This window comes from Schistocerca nitens, chromosome 4 (genome assembly GCF_023898315.1).
Source record: "Schistocerca nitens isolate TAMUIC-IGC-003100 chromosome 4, iqSchNite1.1, whole genome shotgun sequence".
In the NCBI taxonomy this organism is placed as follows: domain Eukaryota; kingdom Metazoa; phylum Arthropoda; class Insecta; order Orthoptera; family Acrididae; genus Schistocerca; species Schistocerca nitens.
The window spans coordinates 169,190,825-169,203,112 of record NC_064617.1 but is presented as its reverse complement, the minus strand read 5'-3'; the positions used below and the strand labels follow the sequence as shown (position 1 = coordinate 169,203,112).

Below are 12,288 nucleotides of genomic sequence, written 5' to 3'. Positions count from 1 at the left end.
TTTCATTTCTGGCCAAACCCTTCGTACACTATAAATTTGGACGGACTCGGTGATGACGAGTAGGCGCACCCCTTGTGAGCTGTTGTCGCTGTGCGAATAACTTTATTAACCTCTAGAGACCACGTGACAGTTGTGATGGAGGGGGTAACATCTCTGGTCTGTTACAACGCACTCGATTCCTGCTACGAGTATGTGATGCCGCCGGTTTTGGAGTGAGTACATAGTGAGCTCTCTGAGTATCATGAGCCGCTAAAATGAGTACGGTTCAACGTGGTGTTCGGCTGCAACACATCGATTTGATTGTGGTGACAGGCTGATTTAGAGCATAGCCCGAGTTCTAGGTTGGGTTGAAAGGTGATTAACTGATTGTGAGTGGGTGAAGCCAACGAATACGCTCCCCAAATAAAGGATACGGCAGCTGGCTGACCTCTAGTGTAATTTGATGTTTACGTTCGCGCCATACTTAATCGGTCCATTTCAGCTGGGTGTCAGTTTTACTGTACTAATTTCAGTGACTCGTTGAGCCTCTGGGAACAGCATTATTCGTCACAGATAGATGCATGTCTGTTTGTAAACTGATATCTCTATTAGTAACTTCACCCTCTTCAACGACATACACAATGTGATCACAAGTATCCTTACTCCTGGCTGAAAATGACTTACAAGTTCGTGACGCCCTCCATCGGTAATTCTGGAATTCAATATGGTGTTGGCTCACCCTTAGCCTTGACGATAGCTTACACTCTCACAGGCATACGTTAAATCAAGTGCTGGAAGGTTTCTTGGGGAATGGTGGCCCATTCTTCACGGAGTGCTGCACCGAGGAGAGGTATCGATGTCGACGTGCCTGGCACGAAGTCGGCGTTCCAAAACATCCCAAAGGTGGCCTATAGGATTCACGTCATGACTCTGTGCAGGCCAGTCCATTACAGGGATGTTACTGTCGTGTAACCATTACGCCACAGGACGTGCACTACGAACAGGTGCTCGATCGTGTTGAAAGATGCAATCGTCATCCCCGAATTGCTCTTCAACAGTGGTAAGCAAGAAAGTGCTTAAACATCAATGTAGGCCTGTGATGTGATAGTGCCACGCAAAACAACAAGGGATGCAAGCCCCCTCCATGAAAAACACGACCACCTCTGAATTTTACTGTTGGCACTATGCACGCTGGCCGATGACGTTCACCGGGCATTCGCCATAACCGCACCCAGCCATCGGATTGCCAAATTGTGTACCGTGATTCGTCACTCCACACAACGTTTTTCCACTGTTCAATCGTCCAATGTTTACGCTCCTTGTAACAAGCGAGGCGTCGTTTGACATTTACCCGCGAGATGTGTGGCTAATTAGCAGCCGCTCGACCATGAAATCCAAGTTTTCTCACCTACTGCCTAACTGGCACAGTACTTGCAGTGGATCCTGATGCAGTTTGGAATTCCTGTGTGATGATCTGTATAGATGTCTGCCTGTTACACATTACGACCCTCTTCAACTGTCGGCGGTCTCTGTCAGTCAACAGACGAAGTCGGCCTTTAAGCTTTTGTGCTGTACGTGTCCCTTCACATTTCATTAAGACATCGGAAACAGTGGGCCTAGGGATGTTTAGAAGTGTGTAAATCTCGCATACAGACATATGACACAAGTGACGCCCAATCACATGACCCCGTTCGAAGTCCATGAGTTCCGCGGAGCGCCCCATTCTGCTCTCTCACGATGTCTAATGACAGCTTAGGTCACTGATGTGGAATATCTGGCAGTAGGTGGCAGCACAATGCAAATAATATGAAAAAGGTATGTTTTTGGGGTGTCCGGATACTTTTGATCACATAGTATATATTAGTTCACTGAAGCTGAATAATATCCGCAGCTTTGCTTCGTTCATAGCACTGAACTTCAGTTATTCTCCTCATTTTTTCCTTGGTGATTGCAGACAACTGGGAAGTATAATCAAATGTAATGAAGAAACTGCCAGTAGAACTAATCGTTAAACCAGTACAGATAAGACGTAAGAAAAATAGTGTGGTTAACGTGTGTCATTGCAGAGTTGGCGATATCAACCTATGAAACAGAGAAAACCATACAAACTTATCTTATGGATTTGTCTGCGTAAATGGCTCACAAGTGAATTTATCTAGAGATTTTGTCTACAAAATAAGGCCATCTGTACGCGTTATCAGTAATTAATCGCTGAACAACCTGTCGAATGGCATATAAGGAGCAACTACCGTAAAATTTCTCACGAGAAGCAAAGTAAAATACCGGGGATTGCGTCCACACTCCGTACTCGATGCACCACAGTAACGACACGCCGTTGGCCAATTACTTTCAGGTAATACGTCAAGGCAACAATATAACACAGAAACAAACAGAACAGAGGTAGTCCTGTCCCTGTGGGCTCTGAAAAACAAAGATGTCTGTAGCACACCTATGCTTCACTGCTCATAAAATAATTAAAATATCTCCACTGAGTTTATTACATGTTATTCAGTCGCTTTTCTACTGGTTGCAGTAAACTGTAACAGCGACCTATTGATTATGTAATTTTGGTGCTTATAGAGCTGGGAAATAGGGAACAGTCTTGCTTTCTAAACACCTTATACCGTTGTGATGTTTAAAGCTTTCCCGGCGAACTGATTGTTCCATAAAAAGACGGGAGAACTGCCGGATGTCAGTAACTCCCTGCCACGTTATTTCAGCGCAGAGTCTTCTGGCTATCTTTTACCGTTTTCGTTATGGTTGTGAGGTCCTATATTAATGAAGTTCAAATTAAAATTTATTATACACTGCTGGCCACCGTAAATGCAACACCAAGAAAGACAAGAGGTAGCACAACAAGATTTATTTTGTAGATAACATGTTGACCAAGTATCAAATGATTACGTTTACAGACGTCTGTGACATGTGGTTCCTGCCAGAATCAGTAGCCAGAGTAGCCGCCATTGTTGGGGATCACCGCTGCCACACGTCTCGGCATTGAGTCAAAGAGACGTTGGATGTGTTCCTGGGGTACAGCAGCCCAAGCAGTTTCCACACGTTGCCAAAGATCATCTGGTGTGGCAGCTGGGGATGTAATCTGGGTCAGTCGTTGAGCAACCATGGACCACATGTTTCCTATCGGCGAAAGATCCGGAGAGCGAGCCGGCAGGGAAGCAATTCAATCTGGTTATTGACGAAAAACCTTTGGACAATGAGTGCCACGTGTGGTCGCGCATTATCCTATTGAAATATGGCTGTGGCCGAGCCCTAAAGGTAAGGAAGGACATCTGGCTCCAGCACCTCGGATATGTAGCGTCGGCTATTTAAAGTACCGTCAATGCGTACTAGAGGCGTGCGAGAGTAATATCCAATGCCGCCCCATACCATAATACCCGGTGCAAGACCAGTGTGGCGGTGCATAATGCAGCTGTCCAGCATCCTCTCTCCACGGTGTCTCCACACTCGAATCCGACCATCGTGGTGCTGCAGACAGAAGCGTGCCTCGTCAGTAAAGACAACCTCATTCCATTCTGCCGTCCACATCCGTCTGTCATCACACCATGGGCGACGGAGACGTCTGTGGTTCTGCGTCAATGGTAGACGAAGCAATGGACGTCTTGCGGACAGACCACTCTGCTGTAAACGGCGTCGAATGGTACGCGCAGACACTCGATGATGCGTTACAGACGCAATGTGCTGTGCTACAGTTCGGGATGTCACTGAGCGATCCGCCACTGCCATGCGCACAATTTGCCTATCAGCACGTGCAGTGGTGCACCGAGGTGAATGCGATCGACCACGTCGGTCCGTCGTACCCTCCTGCATCCAACGGTCACATATCCGCATTACAGTTGTTTGGTTTCGTCCAACACGACTAGCGATTTCTCTGTATGATAATCCACAATCTCGGTAAGCCACTATCCTTCCTCTGTCGAACTCGGATACTTGATCAAAAGATGTTCGCTGTTGTCTACGAGGCATAACTGATCGTCTTGTGAAACAACCACAAGGTAAACACACGTGCCAAACGTACACTCGTCGAAATCGCCAAGCCTTAAATGGCGCTATGAGGTGGCGCCACAGGCGCGCGTGATGTGCGTCTGCGCTGAAATTCTAATCAGTTGCATATCTCATCGCTGCAAACCCATGGTGTAAATTTCACTTGATTCGGATGCTTCCTTCATGGTGGTGCATTTACGGTGGCCAGCAGTGTATTCGCTGTATTTTCAAAAAGATGCGATCAGTAGCAACACTCTGTCTCTCAGATGCGTTTTTTGAAGTTTTTCTACTTTTAGTACGATCTCATTGACTACATTCTACCAGGTATCACTTACTTTAGTTGCTATCGTGACGTACTTTATCGGATATTCTTCTCGTACATAGCCGGTTGTTTCTTTCGAAAAGGATTAGGTTGTTTATTTTTATTAGATCCTTGTGTATGATCTTGGTTGTGGTTTGGTTCAGTTTATTTCCATGTAACTTATTTCTGTATAAAATGTGTACGTATACAGATTCAAATTTATATGCAGACATATTTTATGTCCTACAGCTGTGAAATAACGTTTGATTAGTGTAGTGCATTCTGAGTGTATTTTCCGCAACGCACATTATGTAAGTATGGCGCTGCAGAGATATTCAGTGTTTCAATTCAGTGTCGGTGTGCAAAAATTGACAATAAATTTTCTTGCAATATCATGAACTGCTAATACAGAAATCTTTATTTATTGCAGGGTCAATCCGTGTGGTAACATCAGGCAAAATGCAGGATGTCATTGCAGTCTACATACCATCAACACCAATGGGGCTTCAGTAACATGAATGTTGTTGAGGTGATCATCAGTCCGAAGATTGGTTTGAACCAGCTCTCCGAGGTAGTCTATCCTTTACAGGTGTCTTCATTTCTGCGTGACTGTTGCAACCTATAGCAGTTTGAAACCGTTTACTGTTGTCAGACATTGGCCATCCAAAGTGTTTAAATTAGAAGAGTGTTCGTGGAGCCACTCTGTAGCAATTCTGGACGTATGGGGTGTCGCATTGTCCTGCTAACATTGCCCAAGTCGGTCGGAATGCACAAGGGACATGAATGGATGCTTAAGAACGTGTCACCTGTCAGAGTCGTATATAGATGTATCAGGGGTCCCATATCACTCCAACTGCACACGTCCCACACTAATACAGAGCCACCACCGACCCGCACAGTCCCCTGCTGACATGCAGGGTTCATGGATTCATGAGATTGTTTCCATCCGCTCGATACAATTTGAAACGAGCCTCGTCCGACCAGGCAAGAGTCCAATGTCGGTGTTGACGGACCCAGGCGAGGCGTAAATCTTTGTGTCCTGCAGTCATCAAAGGTACAAGAGTGGGATTTCGCTACCGAAAGCGTGTGTCGATGATGTTTCGTTAAATGTTTCTCACGCTGACACATGCTGATAGCGCAGCATTGAAATCTGCAGCAATCTGTGGAAGGGTTGCACTTCTGTCACGCTGAACGATTCTCTTCTGTCGTCGTTGGTCCCGTTCTTGCAGGATCTTTTACCGGCCACAGCGATGTTGGAGATTTGACGTTTTACCGGATTCCTGATATTCACGGTACTCTCATGAAAGGGTCGTGCGGAAAATTCCCACTTCATCGTTACCTCAGAGATGCGGTGTCCCATCGCTCGTGCGCCGACTATAACAGCACGTTCAAACTCACTTAAATCTTGATAAGTAACAGATCTAACAACTGCGCCAGGTACTTGTTGTCTTATATAAGCGTTGCCGACCGCAGCGCCGTATTTTGCATGTTTACATACATCTGTACTTGAATATGCATGCCTGTACCAGTTTTTCTGGCGCTTCCGTGTATTTATACACTGACACAGTGTTTCCTCTAAAACCTACTTTCTCTAAATGTGTGTCATGTATGTCAGGATCTCCTGTCGGTGACAGGGTTACATAACGTATGTGTTCATACTGAGACCACAGAAGTTACAAAGTACGTTTCAGATTCTCTCTACGCACAATTGTTTTCACATAGCTGCAAAGTGATGTCATCCGAATAATTACTACAGTAGATTTAACGCACATTTTAAGTACACCAGTTGAGATAATAGGTCTGATATCTTCATACACATACACGACGATACTCGCAGGTAGTTTCCTCAGTTCCAGTCACTGTGCAATGTCAATGCTATTGCATTATTTCGCACAAATGTTTCACAGAACTGAACACGTCTGAAATAATTACAATATAATTAGTGCATTAGTGTTATAGGAGATTCACACAAATCTTAGAATACTTCTCCCTCCCTCCTGACAGCACCGAGGGAGTGTTCATACGAGATAACCGAAACTGAAGATGAGAGTCTAAATTCCTATTTCAAGCAAGACGAAATTTAAGTGTTCAACTGCAACACCAAACATCACTAACTAAATCAAACGCACCGTGCTCTTTCAAATCACTCTACGTAGAACAAGATAATTCATTTGTCAGAGCTATTGAAATTGTGGACTCTTTTCTTGTATAACATCTTGTTGGTTTCAGTTAATCCGACTGTAGATATACATTGAGTAAGTTATTATTTTTTAGTGAAGTCCATAAGTGAAGCAAATTTACTTCGTTGACAACTTACAGTGATTGGGCTCTTGTATCACTTCATCACTCATGTAACTGAAGAGAGGTTATTTGTTGATGAATGTGCCACATGATACGGATTAACGACGTATCAAGAATAGTGCTACGTTTGGTATATGGTGAATGTACACCATTATGAGATGTCAGTTAAGCTTTTTACTTGCGGATATCGTTGTTAGAGATCAAGTAAAAAATTGGAAGTTATAACCGAAAGCATAGGTATGAAGAACGGAAGAAAGTACTCTCCCGACAACGACGATGTCATTACAGCAGCGCCGCGAGTTCTTGCAGGGAAAAGTGCGAAGAACAAAACCTTTCTCTTCATTTAAAAGGAACTATTTGAGCTTAGGTTTAAGCATTTCAAGGGAACCCACTGAAAATCCTACCGTACTTAAACAATTGGTATAGGAAAATCCATCCATGAGTCATTTACGAACTAATACAATATATGCACATAATGTTATGGAGAGGCACTGAATCAAACAATCATTAAGACAACGAACTAGTTTCCTAGCAGTCTGTTAATTAAGAAACTAAAATCATGTTACAACTTCTCCTGTTTCATACAATTTTAGCGACTTTCTTCCGATGCGTGATTCAACTAATTTTCTTCAAATGTTATGTGAAGTTGTTTCAGAACCAGCGTGTGCGCGTCTGAGTATGTATGCTAGATGTCACAAGAGGCAGGTAAAATTTCTGAACGACGAATAGTGCCTTGCCTTTCTATATCGAAAGATCGGTAACCCCAGTAGTATTGCCATAAACTTTCCTGATTATCAGTTACTATTTCACAGTAGATCCTTCACTCCTGCAGACAACAGTGCCACACCAAATTTTGTGAATTAACCTTTATTCATTGGTCAAACCTACGTGTGGACGCAGTTTTCGCAGTGTAAACTCCTCCAAACTGCCACTTCTCTATAGTAAGCAAAGTAGTCACAAACGTAGCGGACACAGGAGGAGAGATCAGGCTCTTAAGTTTTGTTCCTATAAACAGTCATCTATGTTGCTGCTCCGATAGAGATGGATCCACATTTCAAACAATTTCCGAAAGTTACTATTGAAGAATGTGTATAAAGTATGACCGATAGAGAAAATACCCTGAAGAGCTAAGGAAAATGGTACAGCTGCCTAATATCGTGTCCCGCGTCCGGCCATCCTGATTTAGGTTTTCCGTGATTTCCCTAAATCGCTCCAGGCAAATGCCGGGATGGTTCCTTTGAAAGGGCACGGCCGACTTCCTTCCCCACCCTTCCCTAATCCGATGAGACCGATGACCTCCCTGTTTGGTCTCTTCCCCCCCAAAAACAAACAATCCTAATATCGTGTAGGGCCCCCGCGAGCACGCAAAAGTACCGCAACACGACATGGCATGAACTCGACCAGTGTTTGAAGTAGCGCTGGAGGAAACTGGCACCATGAATCCTGCAGGGCTCTCCATAAATCCCTAAGAGGGGGTGGAGATCTCTTCTGAACAGCACGTTGCAAGGCACCACAGATGTCCTCAATAATGTTCATGTTTGGGGAGTTTTGTGAACAGGGGAAGTGTTTAAGCTCAGTAGAGTGTTCCTGGAGTCTCTCTGTAGCAATTATAGACGTTTAGGGTGTCGCATTGTCCTGCTGGAATTGTCCGAATCCGTCCAAATGCACAAAGGACATGAATGGATGTAGGTGGTCAGACTGGATGCTGATATAAGTGTCACCTGTCAGAGTTGTATCTAGACGTATCAAGGGTTCAATATCACTCCAATTGCACACGCCCTACACCATTATAGAGCCTCCGTCAGTTTGAACAGTTCCCAGCTGACATGCAGGATCCATGGATTCATGTGGTTGTCTCCATCCTCTAGATGCAATTTGAAACGAGACTCGTTCGAACAGGCAACGCCTAAAGGCGTTTTCGGGAGCGTACAGTGATATGCTGGCGACCAAATTTATCTGATGTTAATGCCGTGGAATACTATTGTGGTGCTACTGGGCACCGCCTGCGCGCCCACGTACATCCGAGTCGTAATTTACCGGAACTTTGTGATCTGTGCATAGTGATCTGGTGCCACATGAGTCCTGAAACCTACCGAGGACTTTTAGAATGCTTATCACGCAGAATAGTTATGTTATTGCTTTCCAAAAGCTTGCCAACGGCTTATTAACGGGATGGAGATAACGTTTCTGGGCATTAGATAGGTACATTACGTAATAGCAACTGTTAAATAACCATTTTAACTGCACCGACGAAAAAAACAACACCAAAAAGTAATTAATATAAAGAAAATTAAGGAAAACATTCGTCTAGGTAATATGTTTAAGTGATTAACATTGAAAAATCACAGGTTAATGTAAGCGCTAGATAAGCCATTCCAAATCGGAAATGCTGGTAAATTAATAAATGGTGCAATCGCTAGAATGTTGAATGCAAGGATGTAATGCGAATGCATTCTATAGGTGCCAGATGTCAGTTTGAGGGATGCAGTTCTATGGCTATTGTACTTGGTCGGTAAGTACAACAATGCTGTTCCTGGGTGACGCCGGAGCTGTTGTCCGACGATGTCCCACATGTACACAATTGAAGACAAATCTGGTGATCGACCAGGCCAAGGCAACATGTCGACACTCTCTAGAGAATGGCGGGATACAACAGCGGTATTTGGGCGAACGTTATCCTGTGGGAAAACGTCCCCTGCTGTTCATGAATGGCAGCACAACAGGTCGAATCACTAAATTACCGTACAAATGGGCAGAGTGCGCGAGATAATCACGAGAGTTCTCCTGCTGTCATACGAAATCGCACCCCAGACCATAGCTCAAGGTGTAGGTCCAGTGTGTCACAACGCGAACAGGACGGACGCAGGCCCTAACTGGCCTCCTTCTAGCCAACACACGGCTATCACTGGCGCCGAAGCAGAACTAGCTTCCATCGGAAAACGCAACAGACCTCCATCATATCGAATGAACTCTCGCTTGACACCACTGAGGGCTAAAATGGCGGTGGTCTGGGACCAGTGGAATGCACGATACAAGGTATCTGGCTCAGAGTTGTCCTTGAAATAACCGATTTGTAGCGGTTCTTTGTGCCACCTGGTGCCAGTTGCTGCTCAGTTTGCTACTGCAGGCGCAGTACGTTGCGCTAGAGCCATATTTCTTGTCGGTATCGCCACGTGGTATCCGGAGCCCAGTCTTTTTCGACTGTACATTCTCGTGACCACCTCTGCCAACACTCATGTGCAGTGGCTACATTCCCGCCACGTTTTTCTGCAATATCGTAGAAGGAACATCCAGCTTCTCCTAGAGTACCTGCCAGCGAAAGGCAAAGGTTCCGAGTTAGTGTCTCGGGCCGGCATGCAGTTTTAATCTGCCAGGAAGTTTCATATCAGCGCAGACTCCGCTGCAGAGTGAATATCTCATTCTGGAAACATCCCCCAGACCGTTGCTAAGCCATGTCTCCCCAGTGTCCTTTCTTCCAGGAGTGCTAGTTCTGTGAAGTTTGGAAGGTGGGAGACGTGATACTGGCAGAACTGAAGCTATGAGGACGGGACGTGAGTCGTGCTTGGGTAGCACAGACGGTAGAGCACTTGCCCTGAAAAGGCAAAGCTCCCGAGTTCGAGTCTCGGCCCGGCACACAGTTTTAATCTGCCTGGAAGTTTCTCGTAGCCCTGTTATACCCCGCTAAGACTCACTGCGGTGTTGATAATGGTGTTTTTGTCACCTTGAAGGAATTCTGGTGACTAACATGTAAAGCTAACCCGATCTACATTCTCATAGTGGTGCCACCAGCGCCACTCATATGCTACTGGCGCAACCTTTGAATAGAGTTCTTTCAGATACAGAAACACGCCTACCAACATTCGTCTAGATCTCTCAACTCCTTGTTTGTGTTGCGATTTCTTTTTCCATCAGTGTATATGTGACATAGCTAGAAAATGCTGTAGGTAATCCCGACCGATTCCAGATGCTTAATATGTCTGAATATGAAATCTAATGTCAGAAACAGTTCTTATCTTTGCTATTTAATGATATCAAGCACTTAAAAAATTAACTGGTTTGTCTAGTACATCATAAACAGCTGAGTTATGCTGCACTCAGACCGTTAATTGTATAAAAGACAATTCCATTTTCTACCTTACCTGTTATTCAGTCATTTGTACTACACGATCAGTTGATCGAGTCCTACTCCTAGTGTCAGACTCCTACACCATCATCATGTGTGGGTGTATAAGATATTATGGCTGTCATCCGTATACACCTACTCATAACAATGATAATATTACGACACCAGGAATAGCGCTCGAAAATGATACAGCACCTAAATCAACTGATTGTGTAACATAAATTACTGTATTAAATCACTGACTGTATACCAGCCAATGTTGAAAATAGAATTGACTTTTTGTAAATTTGTGGGTGTAGTATTTGATACGGTAACAAGTATTATATATTAATTGTATTTTAATATCTATATGATGCTCGATCTGAGGTCAGCCTGTAAGACACTTGCATAGAAAAAGCACGGGACCCATATTTTACAGAGATGACAACTTTTAGTTTCATTCACTTATTATCAGCTGATCCTCTTACAAGCTGTTAGCCATTAAAATTACAACATACTAGAGAAGAGCGAAGAGCGTAATAGAAATGCTACCGTTCAACGCCAAAGATAGGACAAACAGTTGTGAAGAGAGGACTGAAAAACTATAGGAGGTGGAGAAACTGTCTCAGGATATGACATGAGAAAAAATGGGTGTTGGTATGAAAGATAAAGAAGATGCAGTTTTAGGGTAAGAGTTCAACGGACTGTTGGAAGACTTGCAATAAATAATGCAGAAGAGATAGATGAAGTCCCTTTGGAATCTCTAAAATTATTGGGAGAAACGGCAACAAAAAAGGCGTTCAAGTCGTTGGCTAGAATCTGTGAGACTAGAGACGTACCACCATGCGTCTGGGATAATATTCAGAATTCAGAAGATAGCAAAGGAATGTAAGTGTGAGAGGTTAGCATCACATGAATTCTAGTTACAAATCTTAATAATACAGAGAATAATGGAAAATAAATGGAGGATCGTGTAGATGGCGTTCGGTTTAACTTTCGGAGAGATAAGGGCACCAGAGTGGCAGTTCTGACATTGCGATTGACGGTGAAAGCAGAAGAAATATCAAGAAACGCTCATAGAAGACCTGGAAAAAGCATTGACAATGTAAAATGGTGTAAGAGTAGGATAGTTGTACCACTTTAAGCATAGTATAAAGTAGGTCCACCAATTATCCTACATAAAAAGACATCATTGATATCTAGTGCGCTGTTGCCAGATTTCCCCTCCCTCCAATCCAATGACCTCATGGGCCAACTGCCCTTTGTATAAATTGGCGGGAAGTGTAAAATAGCCCAACTGTGCTAAGGGTAAAATAACAGGAAATTGAAAAATTCAGCGTGGGAGTGTAGGGAATATAAGCACAACCCAAAAACTTCTATAGGTTTTCCAATCCAAGATTGCTATCGGAGATCGTGGACGTGAGAAAGTAAGTGCAATTTTGATACTGTCTACGTCAGTGTCACGTATATCCAAGACACCGATCCAATACTGTTGACTAGGGAACACAGGCACAGATATTTGATATCAGAACTCAAGATGGCGTACCTGATGATATGGGTGCAGATTTGTGTGGTGTCACCGCCAGACACCACACTTGCTAGGTGG

General features: G+C 44.0%; 1 protein-coding gene across 1 annotated transcript in view; it reads right to left on the bottom strand.

Annotated features, from left to right (window-relative positions):
* The window catches only part of LOC126252963 (uncharacterized), a 529,370-nt gene that overhangs the window by 114,038 nt on the left and 403,044 nt on the right, over window positions 1-12,288 (bottom strand). The window lies entirely within an intron of this gene.